Here is a 15,767-nt window from a genome sequence, read left to right as displayed (position 1 = left end):
TCGATGTCTCTGTACCGTGGTAAGAGGAAAAGAGGACAATGCCCACCTACAGGCACATCAAGGATAGGAGAGCAGAAAAAGGATAAAATTGGCTCAAAACCTAACACACCACCACAAATTTATTGATGGAGGAAGGGTCAAGGCGAAAGTTAAAACAAAAAGGAGAGTGAGATTTGAGATAATGCTCATTCACTCTCTCAATTAAGGGAGTAAGAAACTACCTTACACCCCTATTAAATGGGTCAACGTTTCGCGTCTCAGGGGTCCGTGTGGATCCATGATGCTTCATCAGGACCATAAAACTCAACACTTCTCCTTAACTACACATATAGACCTCAATACGTCTTGTACTGTCAATCTACTAATCTCTGGTCACTTTCTAAGATAAACTGCATTAATCTCCCTGTCCCTCATTTAGAATACTGTAATTGGTTTAGCCTTCTTTAACCAGTAGCTTCTTTGCCTCCGAGACCTTCAGCTATTGATTCAAGACATTGTCAATAGCTTCTTTGGTTTTAACACAGAAGTATTTTAGTCTCACTTCCTTTTTATTGTCTGTTTGTGTGCACCTAACTGCTTTCTTTTGCATGCATGAGGGATTATTTTACACCTGAAAATTGTGCACTGCCATTACCAGCCAGCGTCCATGTTGTGGTGAGTTTTCTGCTGGGCCAGCGGGCAGGAATACTGTTTTCACCTGCTGGCCCAGCGGAAAACTCCTAATAGGGTTGGCAGCACACTGCCAGCACTGGCGGTATGCTGGCTGCAGTGGCTTCTGCGGTGTTTTAAAAAGACCGCTGAAGCCGTAATGAGGGCCTGAGTCTATGCTGATGAATGCAGGGCTAGAGAAAATGGCATGGAATAGTGGTTGGCTGAATCTCTGCACTAGTTTTGTCGGAAACAATCCCAATGAAATACACATCCACACATGCACTATCTCTCTGTAATAGGATATAAACACTTACTCAACATTCTGCTCCCTTGCTGCCTCTAGTATTTCTTTTACTACGGACTATGAGCTGGAAATCCTCACTCAACAACAAAGCACAGCTTCCGGTACTTTCATTTGAGGTAAAGTGGTAGAATCATGTGCTAGCTTTCCCCTATGTTGGCTGTCGCAGTTTGCCCATTGTACCTATAATTGTTAGTTTTTAATTTTTAAATAAGTCCAGTAACATATGAATGTTTGCTCAATGTTGTCGTGTGTCAACGAACATAAACCTTTTCTGACTTTTTCTTCTGCAAGCTGTGTGTTCATTTACTTTTACATTATTACTTGACCTACTCAGATGTGCCCATAAAATTAACCTTTTCTCCTGAATTTTGGTCTTGAATTTTGACCCTTAAGCCTGATTTTTACAGTTATTACCCAGATTGTGCCTTTGTGAAAGGTGACCACGCTAGGGAAGGCCCTTCCCTCTTTTAAGGTTCCAAGTAAGAGGCGGAGCTGGGGAGGATATTTACACAGGATGAAGGGGAGTGGAAGGGACTGCCCAATGGTTTTAAGTTAGGTCATCTGGTGCGTGGTTTGATGTGACAACAACATCAAGTTGCTGGCACTAGGACGAGATGGGACAAAAGGAGACATGAATGTTAGGATGTGGCATAACAGGTTTGAGTCTCAGTGTGGGTTCACCATCCTGTAATTCTGAGCAAACCACTTAATCTCCCTGTGCCTAAAGAACAACAAGCATTGCCAAAGCCCATTGGTCTCGGAAATCCGAGATGTATTGGCACTGTCAATGTTATTGTCTTTTAGCCATGTGTTATGGAGTGGATATTTAGCCGTAGTAACTAGAAGGCTTTGCCCTGCCCTCCGAGAGGCCTTTAGTGATACCAGCTATGCTAAATCTCATATTGATTGGAGGAAGGGAGATGCGATGCAGAGCCTCAAAGCAATCCCCTCCTTCAGGTTAGTTATTCACCACATTGGTAGCCCGGAGTGGTGTCAGAGAAGCAGGGTTGGAGGTTAGAAAAGTAGAGACCAGATTGTCCACTTGTCAGCTCAGTGTGTTGAACCCGGTGCACACAAGGTGCACTCAGTAAAGGCAGCAAGTAACAAACCGCTGGCTCAGCCAGTATGAATAACTGAAGTCCTCGAATACAGGGACAGGAAGGGAAGCCGAGGGACTACAGGAAGTGATATGCCACATAAGGATGTACGGCCCGGGTGACTGGCAGTGGTAAACTGTGCTATGGAACCTGCTACAAGGAGGAGTCAGGTCAGACTAAGCCTGTCCTGTAGAAAATCACTGTGCCAACAGAAAGCCAATTCACCAAGTTCACAGTGGTTGGGTCACAAAGGGGTTGTGACCTAATGCCAGAGCAGCCACATTGGGAAGTGTAGAATCAGGTTTGAACCCTGGCATTAACTCAACATCTTGTGATTATTGGCAAATCTGTTAATTTCCCCATGCCTTGAAAAATGAATCTGAACTTGTGTAATGTATTTGGGTGCTCCTGGGTGGAATAAAAAAAAAGCACAGTGCATTTACAGGGGAGTCCTCAAAGTGTGTGATAGCCAATATTTATTAAGCAATTCAGCCACCTCTGTGTGTGTGACATCACATAGAGCTCTGGCCGAACATGTCAGAAAGAGACATTCTACTGATGAAGGGGTTTTTAAAAGACCCATTCAGCGTGAATTAATTGTACTCTTCCTCATGTGTGCAGCCGGTGGTTTTGTTGTAGTGGAAAGAAAAAAACTCTATAGGAAAGAGATCCCTTTATAAAACTCTACTCCCTTCCCCCATACCCTTCAAAAATACTCAACCATTTTTTAAGCAAACCCATTAACATCGTACCTCTCCTAACTCTAAAGAAAGTGTGCACATGTATATAATAAATTTTGCTGTTTGAAGTAGCCGGCGGGTTACATGCAGCGCTTTAAAAATGTTGAAATATATATATTTACCTTCTTGACAGTTTTCATTGGGACAGTGTTGGGTTGTAATTATCAAAAGCCACTGCCCAATGACCAGAATTGTTTTTGTTGCAATGGATAGTACCTGTTTGGTTTAATATGCAATGGTGCATATTGTGCTAAAAAAGCTGAGCACTATCGCAAGAGGCCTGCTCATCCGAGGCGTGTAGCCCTTCAAATGCTGGGGAAATGTGTTTCATATTAGGAAGAGGTGGATTCTCACGAGGAAGAGCAGGCCAAAGGTGGTTGCTCCGAGCGGGCAGGGAAGGGGGCAGGCATATTAGACTTCAAGGGAGTCGGCTCTTCGAGCGCCTCGTGTTGTAAAGAGCTGTAATGTCCTGCCCAAAACAAGTAACCCTAGCATCTGTTTGAACCCCCAACTCACATGCGATGACAGAAAGGAAAAACAAACCACTCAGGTTCGCCCAACTGTTGCCACTGAGAACGATGCGAGTAAAAACAGGAACACCTGTGGTAAGCGCTCCTAAAGAAATAAAAAAGTAGTCCAGAAACAATGCCCTAAAATGGCCACTACATACATTTAGGAGTAATTGGTCCATGCTCTCAGGAAGGGGTAAACCCTGGAAGAGGCATGACGTGTGCATGCCATGGACAAATGGGGAGAACGAATAATGAAGCGAAGATGGAGCCAGCAAATCGGAATCCTACTGGCAGGCCGAAGCCCATGAAGTAGATACAACATGTCTCTTTTTGAGACAGTGCATGCACGCTGTATAGAGCTGAGATGTAAAAATGAATGGATTCTTGTGTATTGTAACTGATGCTCATGTAGAGCACTCCAATACCTTTGGATCCAGTTTACGCGATATATAGAATACTACAAAAAACTATGAAGATTACTTACTAGCAAGTATTCAGGGCTTCGTCTCACAGGGCTGTACTGCAGGTATTCGCCAGACTTACCATAAATACTTCGGGACAGATTTACTAATGCTTGCTTTGCCCTTGCCATGAGGTAAGCCCTTAACTGAAATTTACTAGGCCACAAAAAAACACCTTGTGTGGCTCGGCCAGGTTTAGTAAATCCAGGGTGACACAAGGCAGCGCATTTCGCTGCCTTGAGTTACTTTGGGGCAGGGAGGTGTTCCATGTGTGGAAGTTCCAATGCATCCACCCATTGATTTTGGAGCATTTCCAGATTTATTAGGATTTTTAAACCTGGGAATGCATCAAAACGGTGCACCTTCCAGGCGCAATGAGGAGAAATATCTTTATTTCTCCTAGTTACTTCCTTTTTCCAGGTGTGCTGCTTTCTGCAGAAAAAGGAAAATGCCTTTAAGTATAGTTTTTTTTGGGGGAAGGCGCTTCTTTCTGCATAAAAACAATCCTGATGTGCAAGGGTGCCTGCATTGGCGCTAGGCAGTACACAGTGCGTCAGCGCAAGGAGGCAACAGAAATGCAACGTATTTTTGTAAATAAGACTCATTTCTGATGTCTCCCTTTCCCGCAAAGCAGCACGGCAAAGTTGTCTTGTTGCGTGACATATTGAGAAAATCTGCTTGCCCTTGTGTTTTTTTAAGTGCTTCATACGTCAGTGCATTGCTCTCTATGGCCGCTCCTTGCTCTTCTGCGAGCCTTAATATGATGGTCCTCGGTCTCATTTATAACTTCGACTGCACGACAACGTTACTGCTAACGATGATAGGAACACTACATTCTCAAGAGAGGAAATTGGAAGGAAAATATTGACCAGGGGAGAAAAGGTGCGTCAGTTATCGCACTGGCAGCTCGGTCTCGCCCGCCATGTGGACAAATACGTACACTTGGAGGTCATGGCTGATACACCTTTCACGGGGTCATCCATGAATATGTCATTTTAAAGAACAAAGCAAGTTAGTAGAGGGGATTAAAAGGCGCCAATTTAGGGTACGAGAAGAAGTTTAGGGCCAGATGTAGCGAGGGTTTAGCGAGTCGCAAACGGCAAAAATCGCCGTTTGCGAGTCGCTAAAGCCTCATTGCTATGTATAAATGCATTTTGCGAGTCGGATCCGACTCGCAAAATGCATTTCCGACTCGCAAATAGGAAGGGGTGTTCCCTTCCTATTTGCGACTCGCAATGCTATGCATTTTCATTTGCGACCGCGATTGCGGTCGCAAATGAAAGCGCAGTTACCATCCACTTGAAGTGGATGGTAACCCAGGCGCAAACGGGAAGGGGTCCCCAAGGGACCCCTTCCCCTTTGTGTCTGGAAAAAAAATAAAAATTCAGGGCAGCCAGTGGTCCAATGGACCACTACCTGCCCTGAAAAATACCGAAACTAAAGGTTTCGGGTTTTTTTCAAAGTGCAGCTCGTTTTCCTTTAAGGAAAACGGGTTGCACTTTGAAAAAAAAAAACTGCTTTATTTAAAAGCAGTCACGAACATGGTGGTCTGCTGTCTCCAGCAGGCCACCATCCCCGTGAGTGCCCTGAATCGCTATGGGGTCGCAAATTGCGACCCACCTCATTAATATTAATGAGGTGGGTCTTTGCGACCCCATAGCGACTCGCAGAAGGTGGCTGAGACACCTTTCTGCATTCCAAATTGCGAGTTGCAATTTGCGAGTCGCTGCGACTCGCAAATTGCAACTCGCAATTTGGAATTTTCCCTTAATCTCTCACGTATGAAATCTGCCTTGCAAACAGGCCAGGGACACTCTCTGGCTTTCACCGGGCTGCGGAGCCGTCCAGGCCCGCTCTGTGATTTACATCCAAATGGCGGCGGATTACAGGGAGCCGTAAAGCTTGGCCTCGCCGACCTCTGGTCTGTCGAGGAGCTATGACAAAGAGAGGCCCTGAGCACCCCGAGTGCGGAACATGGCGCTTTACAGCGGGGCCTGAAGACCCGAAGATTCATGAAAGAAACCGTGAAATGCCGATTTCAGACCACGAAGAGGTCAGGGCCGTTGGGGGTTTTGAGTCAGGGGAGAGGGAGTTGGAAAACGCCAACGCTCTTGACTTTATTAGCAGTTGTTCGAAGAAGTCTGGGCTGAAGTCTCTGAGACCGTGAGTCAAGTCGAGTGCTCAAAGCCTAGCTAAAGGGGGGACATCTGGGGACAGCACGTGTGCACTGGACAACCGGGGAGTGGGTAGAGAGCCTCGTCTGACAGACTGCTCTCCTGCAAATTAACAAAAATAACTTTACAATGTGCCTATGAGCTCTGCTGCTGCCGCCAAGCGCGTGGATCCAGCGAGCCCGCCCTCTAACAGCGGACTCTGGGGTAAGTGAGCTTGTGTTTTGTACTCTTAGCTTGTATACGTGATGTTAACGAGCTGCGTTTCTGTGGATTTGGGCATAAGTGTGAGGTTTACACACCATCCTCTCCACACACACAAACACTCTCACTGCCCACACAAAGTGAACCTAGCACTGCTTGCGCATGGGACCACAAGAACCCCCACTCGCAAAGAACGCTTCTGGAAATCCTCCTAGCTTTAAGTACACTTGTGAGGATGTGCCAGTGTTTATCCTTTAAACAAGCGGGCGCTGGATGCGCAGGGTCTGTTCCACCATATTTCCGCCGTGTTTCGCGGAGTCTACGAGCAGAACCGGCGGTGCGGGTAGCACTGAGGTGTGGGCAGAGCCCTGGAGAGCACCCTGCCCACTGGCACTGGGAACTTGAACATGTCGCCAGACCTAAGCTGCACGCAGGGACTCTCTCTGCCCAGGGAGCAGAAGGATGGTCCACGGTCCCCCATGCTCTATGCTCGCGCGCTGCGCAGAGATTCGCAGGCTTCTGAGCGCTGTAAACTGTGCAATACAACCGAGAACTCGTTTTGTAAACTGCAGTCTTTTACATTTCTCTCGTTGGCACATCAGGAGCAACACGTGCCCTGTAAAACATGTCTGCAACAGGAATGAAATATCGACTTTTGATAAAGCGTCATATGTGCTGTCATGCTACTGGATACCTGCTTTCGTCATTTGAATACACGGTTAGTTAAGTAACATATGCGACAGCGGGCAGTGTTATAAAACAAGTGTGCATGTATTTCACTTAGTAGCGAGGGGTTTTGTTTCTTTACTTCTATTCAGTCTATATCATATTTTTGTCCCCGAGTAAAATAAATGACGTCTTGTAATTTAGATACTCTATATGCTGAATTCTAGATGTAATGTGGATTATGTTCGTGGGAATATAAAAAAAGTATGGACCTATTTTGAATAACAGTTAGGTCCTTCTTTGAGACTATCTATGACGTTACATTGCTCTCAAACAATGTCTCTAATCCCACTGAGAATCATAGCCTGAGTTCTTGTTCAGTGTGATGTATAGTTTACTCACCCTACACAATATATACGTGAGATGCTACAGTTTTAGGCTCGTGGGGACTGAGAATCTGACAGGTTTCGTTCTAGGCACTGCAGGGCCACTCGCACACGTGCAGCACAAGCACCAGTCATCAGCCAAGTTCTAGATGACTGTCGCTGCAAAGCCTGTGGCGGGGTCCACGACTCTGATGACCTGCCCCGCCCCCTCCTTGAGCAGTGAAGCGTAGGTGCTATTGCACTATCTGGTGGTGGGCGTGGAATACTTTCAAGTAATGTCTGGCGTATAGTGCAGAGCTCACGTCGCGTCCCCTTGGCTACAGTGAGAGTTTGGCATGTGGACTAGAAGTTGTGCCCAAAACACGTGGTCGAACATGTATTTTACGTAATACTGGTGGCAAGAAAGAGACCATTGCAATGCATGATGTTTCGACACAAAACTGTCACACTCGTGAACCTTCTCTTTTTGCTACAATTAAAAATGACTTGGCAAAAATGTATCCGTGAGTACAATTAGTACCATAGTCCGCGGGCACATAATTGCAGGCATCCATGAACGCATCAAAGGCTTACGGAAGTGTAAAGGATGCCAGGCTGGACTGCCTGCTGGTGAGCGCCTATGGGTAAAACCCCTCTCTGCTGTGCAGGGCAATGCACATAATGCGGTACTGCTCTGTCATCTGGCCCGGAAGTGAACAATTCTCGGCTTCGGACTATGAAACAAGTCCCCCTCAGACACTAACATGATTCTGATAGTGCACGTGCCAAACTGCTTTGCACTTTCACACTTGCCTCTGCAGATCAGCGCCGCACGGGGTGTGGTACTATACTGCCGACTGGCGCAAACGGAATCTTGTAAACCTGAAGCTCTCATTGGCAGAACAAAAAAGTGGGTAAACTGTGGTATTTTGAAATACGCCTCTTTGGCACAGAACAGCAGCCGTCAGTTCACTGGGTATCTGCAAAAGACACAAGTGATCTGGGGAGTTATGATGTACCGGTGGTTATTAAACATCAGAAGTCGTGCTGACCTCCAGGAGCAAATTCTGTTTTCTTCTCTCTTTCTCTTCTGTCACAGAAACACCCACATTAAGAAGACCAAAGGTTTGAGTGAGTGGGTCAGACGTGATGCGACCCTCTCCGGAGGCGTGTAAAGCTCCGTGTGCGTCGACCGCTGCTGCCGGCTGCGAGCAGGGGCTGAGGGGGAGGCTAGAGAGACTGGAGCCGTCCGGCCAGTGCAGGTAAATAACGCCACCCCTACCCATGAATACACATAAGAGGTTGTGTGCCGAGCTTTTCACCCATCCTGGAAATGTAATGTCTCCTGCAGCCGATCGAGGGGAGGAGTGGGGCTGTGTTGGGCGTGGGTGTTGTAAACACGGGGAACAGAGTGCAACGACTTCTGAGGCAGGGGTCTTAGGCACCCGTGCTGATGCTAAGGCCAGAGTACAATGGGCAGCGATGTCCGCTTGGGGCGTCACGCATTGAGCACTGCCCATTCTTCCTGCGTGACGTTGTGTTCAAAAGTGGCGTCCGCTGCTCTCGTGAACTGCCTAGCAGTGGACAACAACCCAGAGACTTCTCTCCAGGCACCTGCATTTGGATGGGGTCAAGGGTCGCTTCCGTTGACCTTTGGGAAACGTATATAAGGCCCTGAGTGTGGGGCAGCCCATGACCTGTTTTTGGAGGGGGCGCGCAGCTTGTAGGTGCTTTGCCAGCAGACATTTTTATTAACAAGCTTGCGAATGCCACATAAAGAGTTCTATGTGCTTTCTTTTGTTTAATGCAGACTGTCCAAATGTAAAGTCTTGGAAAGGTTCCAGGAATTAGGACACACTCGTCGTCGTGTATTTTAAAAACGTCGTCTTGCAATCGAAACGCCCTGTCTTATTTTTGGCGGTAAACAAATTAGTGTGAACTTGTAGGTGTATTTTATACTTTTATTCACTTTTCAAAATCACTAAAAGTGTCGAACCTCAGGCGAAAAATACAGCAAGATGTTTTATGACATTAATAATACTAAGCAATTACAATTTAGAGGAAAACAAGACCGAAATAGCATCTCTTTTTGTTTATTATGTAGCTCATGCAACAACATGTCGTTCACACAGCAAACAATGTCTATAATTTAATAGCTAGTCGGCGATTGCATTCAGGCACCACGTCTTGATAAATTATCAACTGAGACAAGTAGCGCATAGAAGTGATTTTCCAACTTTATTTTACACACGGCCCCTGAGGAAGCGCGCACTTTATCGCATCTGTTCGAAGTTTGCATGCATCACTGTATTGACTTTTTTTTTTTTTCATGGATGGTATTTCTGACTTTGAGTCCAGGGGGTGCTTGCGCCGTTATAAATAACTTTGCAGTGCTACAATAGCTGTTCACACTCACATAACCTCTCAGTGGTGACAGCAAGCAAAACGGGATGCCTTGAATCGGCCGCCTTATATCTAGTGACCAATAGCGGTGTGAAGCGGGCTCTGTATGCGTTGGGCAACCTCTTAGCCGATAAGCTACAGAAACGGTAGCTTCTGCCCGAAATCCTCAATCAGCGAGGACATTTCTAAACACCACGCACACACACAGGTGCACAAGTAGCGCTGCGGCTGAACACACACTAGGCGCGGCTGGAGTGTTTCGAGGCAAGTGGGACAACTGCTTTTAGAGAGAGCGAGTTTGTGCTGAGCCACGTTTCCTATCAGTGAAACCAGCGGTTAGTGAGCCCTAGTGCTGGTTCAGGTGGCACGGGAACTACATATAGTGCAACTGTGTGATTTCGTGATGCACACCTCTGCTCGTCTTCACACAGCAGCGTCTGAAGTATCATTTCTGTGGTAAAAACAGTTGACACGGACACCACCAAGCACGGACCAAGGCAACGAGGTCACTCTCTGTCTCTCTGATTGGGATGGTAGTCACCTGGCCACTGGCCGCGTCTACCACAGTGGTGAAGGGATATTTGTGGGTAAATACCGTGTGTAAGCACATGCTTTCATATCATTTTGAATATAGTGCCATTTTGGGCACGAGGAGGCGGCGGAGTCTGTCGAATGTACCGAGCGCTCTTCTGCACGCGAGGATGGGGAGTGTGGAAGGGGCTTTCAGTCCGCGGCAGGCTCCTGACCCCACGAGCATCTCAGAAGCCACGCCAAGTGCTGTCCGCTTCAGGAATGTGTGTCTGCTGTATGAGAAGAGCTGCTTGCAGCGGTCTCTCGCTCTTTCTTCCTTTCTCTGTCTCTCGCTCCCTTTCCCTTCCGCCTGTCTCACCATCTGTGTCTCTAGCCACATCTCTCGCCCACTCTCTTCTTTCCATCTGCTTTTGTCTCGCCCCCTAATATCTCTTCTTTCTTTCTCTGGCTCGCGTGAACTCTGTCTACCCCCATCTCTATATCTCTCGTGCTCAAACTGTCATCTCTTTCCATTTTAGTCGCTGTCTCGCCCCATTCCCCTGTGTCTCGGCCTCACTACGACCTCTCGTTCCCGCCCTTTACCCCTCTGTCTCTCTCTGTCCTCTCCATTTCTCTTCCGCTCTTTCACGCACGCGCTATCTCTACATTTCCCTTTCTGTCTCTCTGCCCCCGCCCCTCATCTCTTTCTCTCTCACACACTCTCTCTAGTTGTGTTTGGTTGTTTCTGCTGTCGCGTTGGTAAAAACATACATCGTGAAACCACATCACTTTTCTTCCAAGAATCCGTTTGAAGTGAAGGCACCTTTCAAACTCGTCCTCCCGCCCTGTCAAGCCTGAGCTATAGCGAGTTATTAAACTCTTAAGAGCAGCGGCCGCTCCGAGAGGGTGAGGATCAAAGCTGCCTCAAATTCCTTCATATAGCGACGGGTGACAGTTTGCAAAATATTCGAGTCCCTCCCGCGCCTCACATGTCGTAGAATTGGCCCCTTCGCCCCTCCGTGTTGTACAGCCGTTAGCTCTGAGCTCTCTGTTCCACTTCAGGCTGTCACAAAAAGTGTGTGTGGTGGGAGGAGGGAGGGAGCAGGGGTCTTCGCCACATCCCCTGATCAGTTTCTGGCCTGGAAGCACATGTTTCTGGGCGAATGAGCTCACCCAGGTGCCCCCTCACATGCAGCCGTGTTTGTCCCACTGTCACCCAACGCAGGGTATTGTCGCATCACATAAACAAGAGATGCAGCACATATACCCCTGCCCGAGATTCAGACTGACAGCCCCTTTCTTGGCTACTTTTCACCACTAGCAAACAGCCTTTCAGGGCCCCGAGTGAAGGAAGGGACGGTTGGGATGTAGGAGGGATAACATGGAAAGGAAGGTAATAATAATGAAATAAAAGATAGAAAGAAGGGAGGAGAAATAGAAAACTGAGAGTGTTGCAAGTAAAGAGGACAGAGGTAGAAAGAAAGGAGAAACTTGTGGACTTTCTCTAAAATACATATAAAAGCTTGTTTCCACTCCCTTCTCTCGGTTCGCCGCCGTCTCTCAGCGCGCAGGGCCGATCTGCGCGCACAATGAGGGAGGCAGTTTTAAGGCGGTGGGAGCGATGCGTGCTCCCTTTGTGTCGCCCTAAACGGCGGAGCTGCGGGCAGCCACCGCGAGTTCAGCGAAAGTCTCGATTTTAGACGAAGGGATTAGTGCCAGGAAGCTGCAACAAAGGGCCTTGTTGCTGAAGCTTGAGTTTCAGGCCCGTGAAAGGTCTGAAGTATTTGCTTCTTATGCCAGTTTGTGTCCTTTTTCAACCAATCCGGAAGATTTCTGAGTGTTCCAATTTACGCGGCGTTAAAACCAATTCTAGTAAAGTGAGCCCGTCAAAATGCCGTGTGTTCTTTGCATTATCCTGGACTCCTTCAGCTGGCAGACTGGGCCTTAGCGTGGCCCGCTGTTCCGGCAGAGGTCACGGGGTCACGCGTTAAGAGGGAGAGCAAACACCACGGAGGGGGCGAAACTGCCTCACGAGTAAGGCTGGCGCTGGCGTGCAAATTGTTCTCTGTAGTGACATACATGCATATACTGTTTCTTCTCAGTCTCGGAACATAAACGTTTCTGAAAAACGTGTCGCCGTTTTCAAAACTTCAAGTGTAAGTTTTGGGTCATTTCTGGTTCGCAAATTATTACCCATGCGCGGTCACATTTAGATAAATTAGCTCCAAAACAAGAGAGAAAAGGTTGTGTTTCAGGTGAAGACGTTAGTTCAAGGGAACCTCAAGGTCACAAACTCTGGCTTTGGAACACAGGTGGACTGACTTTCTGGCAAGCAGCCGGAAAACCAGCAGCATGCAGTATTTTGGTAAAATGAAACACAAAGGGAGTATGAGACTTCTCCAAATATGCACCCAGCTGTGTGTAAATCACGTCTGTCTGTTGTTTTTACATTTTATTATATTTTAGTGTGTTGTGTTACACTCAAAATTACTCCTTCCGTTTACGCTAGTGCCAGCCAGGCTATACCCACGCGAAGGTGGCGTCTGGCTTATACATGAGTGGGAAGAATATGTGGCTGTAAGGCCCGCCTGTATGAACGTCACATAAATCCATATTCCAGGACTGATTAAAAGGACGCTGTCAGGAAAGGTCCCGCACATTTTAACCACGGCGGTTGCTAAATTAATAGCAGGCACCCAGACGGATGTCAAAACGTCGCGAAAATGTTTATCCGTGAATAATTGAGAAGATGGCGGGACGCATTATCTGATTGCTGGATAAAATATGCATGAAAGGCAGCTGTCTGGGCCAGTCACCTCCCGTGGACTCGTTAGCCATCGCCCGCTTTATAAAAAAAAAGGTCCCTGCCTGCGTAAAGTTGGCAGCCGGGGCCGTGCTGCTCCTCTATAGGGCCTGGCCGGCACCGTGCGTTACGGCGCGCGCAGGGGCCTCATTGTGCCCTTAAATCCACATTCATTTCCCGCGGTTAGCACTTGAATGTTGACTAATTACATTGACGAAGCTCACTACAAGCGCGTGAGAATTGAGAGGGGTAATGGATACCACTGCATATGCAGATCAGCATTAAGATTAAGGCGTATTACTTCTCCAAATTAACAGCCCGCGGCCACCCTTGCTGCAGCCCTTGGCAGTGTTGTTTGCGGAGATGTCCTCTAGTCCTAACATTTTTAGTGCTGGCTGTTTCAGTGATAACAGAGCTCATTGTGTTCTGGGCGCCCCCTGTGGCTTTGCCAATCTTCTCCTCGGGGGTGGTTCTGCTGACTGTGTTTACTTTTTGGAAACACGCTGCACCCTAGCGCTAACAGGGTCCCATTAGCCGAAAGCATCATACCAGCCCCCACCTGCCCCCCCAGGTGTCTCTGAGCAGGAGCGGGGAGAAAGACGGGTACGTGGGGGATTTAGTGCGAGTTTCGCAAAGCAGTGAGTGAATGAAATTGTGAATAAATGACGCATTGGACGAATGGATGAATACACACGAACGACCAATGAACGGTCGAACGAAGGAACGAAAGCGAGAGAAGAACGAAAGAGTAAAGGACAAACACAGGAAAAGAGAAGAAGAATAAGAAGGACAGAATCAGACCACTTGAGGAAGAAACAGGAAGAAAAAACGACGGGGGTGATGAATTAAGGAATGGATGAATATTGTTTTTCACACATCAATGTTTCATATACACACTGCGAGATTTAAATATCCTCTTCATCTGCAGATATTATAAAGGCCCATAAAGGGATTGAGCCCAGAATGACATTCGAAGGTTCTGTCTGGTATGAACGCACTGCGCCGATCCGACATTTTTAAATACTTTGGGTATGGGAGTTGCTGTGTGACACAGGCTCTTTGCGGTACATCTGTTTGACTGCAGCGCTCGCATTTGTGTTTTTTAGTCTGTCCTCAGAGACAGGTGCCTTCTGCCGGGGGATGGAGATGTAACACCCTGGCAGGCCTCATGGCGGCGCTGCGTGAAGGCGCCCACAGGAATGCGCTGCGCAGACCAGTGTCTCGGTGCGTCAGGAGCAGCCGGCAGCCCATTGTCCTAGGACAATACTTGGTTCGGGGTAACCTCAGTGCGCGAAGATCGCGTGCCCTGTCTGTGGGAAGGAGCAAAGACTTCGGGAAGGCATGGGGGTTCCGGGGAGGCGGCCCCTCCCCACGCGCCCGCCAGGTCTCTAGTTCACGGTGGGGTGAGCGCGGCTGTGTTTTCTTTCTTCACAAACCCTTTTCCTTCCTCCAAAAGGAAGCGCCCGCTTTTTAAACTTCTCAGCCTTCTCTAGCTATGTCACTGACTGACCTCATGTTTGTTTTTCTAGGGCTACTAGCAATCGCCCACAAGAAGGAAACCAGGAGCATCGCTGCGTCACTGGACGCATGGCCGAGAACTCTCCCCAGGACAGGGCTCCAGTTCCACTCTCACAGTACCCGGGAGAGAGAAGAGGAAGTACAACACAGACCTTGTCTGCGTGTGGACGCCCCTTTTATCGTCTGTGGATGACACCCCATTTCACCAGTTCAGTCATGTGCCAAGTGACGTGGAGAGCTGACCTTAGTAGCACGCCCTTAGTGTATACCTGCTAATTAGTGCACGACAGTGGCGCAGCGAAATTTGAGGGGGCCCCCTCCAAAGTACCTGGATGGGGGCCCCACATCACTAGACTTAGTCAGGGACCTGCCGACCGTGCACAGTGTTCTATGCCCCCCTCCCCCAGGAGCTCGGCTCCGCCCTCCCCCCCCCCCCCGCACCGCGGGGGCTGCAGGGGCGCAACTGCATCTTTACCAAGTTTGTACCCATTGCAAATCCTGCCCCTCTGTTCTGCGAAATCACCCCTAAATACAAAGCTGAGCTCTACTCGTAACCTCCTCAGAACGTGTTTCGTTTTTACGCAGAGGTCGTTGAAAGTCTGTCCCTCAGTGCATTGACTGAGACCCTGACCAGTGACCACCTCAGTGACAGGAACAGTAAGACCGCTCCTCAACTGTGGGGCATAATGCTGAAAGTTATACAACTGAGCACCTTCACCTAGAAGCGCGTTTGCACAGTAATTAATTAAATAAATTAGGTTTAAGCCAGGACGGTTTACTACAGTTTGCATCAAATATTATAATATGACATATAATATGACAAACACACTGTAATTTTAACCTAACGGCGGCACTGATGCTAAATGAAGCAAAGCTCCATTTCCACCATTGCTGCGGTCGCTTAACATATAACGGTGCAAAAAGGTTTTCCCTACGACAGATATTAAGTATAAGGTTTGCGCGAGTCGTACTTGGAGGAGAGTGAGTTTATTTTTAGTTACATGCATGTCTTTTCTACTGCATAGATGTATACTACGTGAGCATCTATTCTACTGCAAGAACATCACTGATGCTGACTGAGCATCTTCCTACCTGCATCGATATTTATTCTACTTCACGAACATTTAGTGCAGGGCTATCACTGCTAATTTCTGAGCATCTTCCTATCTGCATCAACATATGTTTTACTACAGAACATTTAGTGCAGGACTATCATTGATCCTGCATCTCATCTTCCTATTCACATCGATATCTATTCTTCTGCATGATCATCTAATTCTACTTCACGAATATCAATGATACTGTCTGGGGATTTTCCTACCTATATCAATATCTATTCTACTGCATGAGCATCTAGTGCAG

General features: G+C 47.6%; 1 long non-coding RNA gene across 3 annotated transcripts in view; it reads left to right on the top strand.

Annotated features, from left to right (window-relative positions):
• LOC138295610 (uncharacterized) overlaps window positions 1–15,767 on the top strand; it is a 268,864-nt gene that overhangs the window by 147,916 nt on the left and 105,181 nt on the right. For all 3 annotated transcript variants that reach the window (XR_011203642.1, XR_011203640.1, XR_011203641.1), the window contains exon 3: window positions 8,287–8,433. This is a non-coding gene — a long non-coding RNA (uncharacterized lncRNA). The remainder of the gene's footprint in view (window positions 1–8,286; window positions 8,434–15,767) is intronic.

The sequence above is a fragment of the Pleurodeles waltl genome, chromosome 5 (genome assembly GCF_031143425.1).
Source record: "Pleurodeles waltl isolate 20211129_DDA chromosome 5, aPleWal1.hap1.20221129, whole genome shotgun sequence".
In the NCBI taxonomy this organism is placed as follows: domain Eukaryota; kingdom Metazoa; phylum Chordata; class Amphibia; order Caudata; family Salamandridae; genus Pleurodeles; species Pleurodeles waltl.
This window is presented reverse-complemented; position numbering and strand designations above follow the sequence as displayed.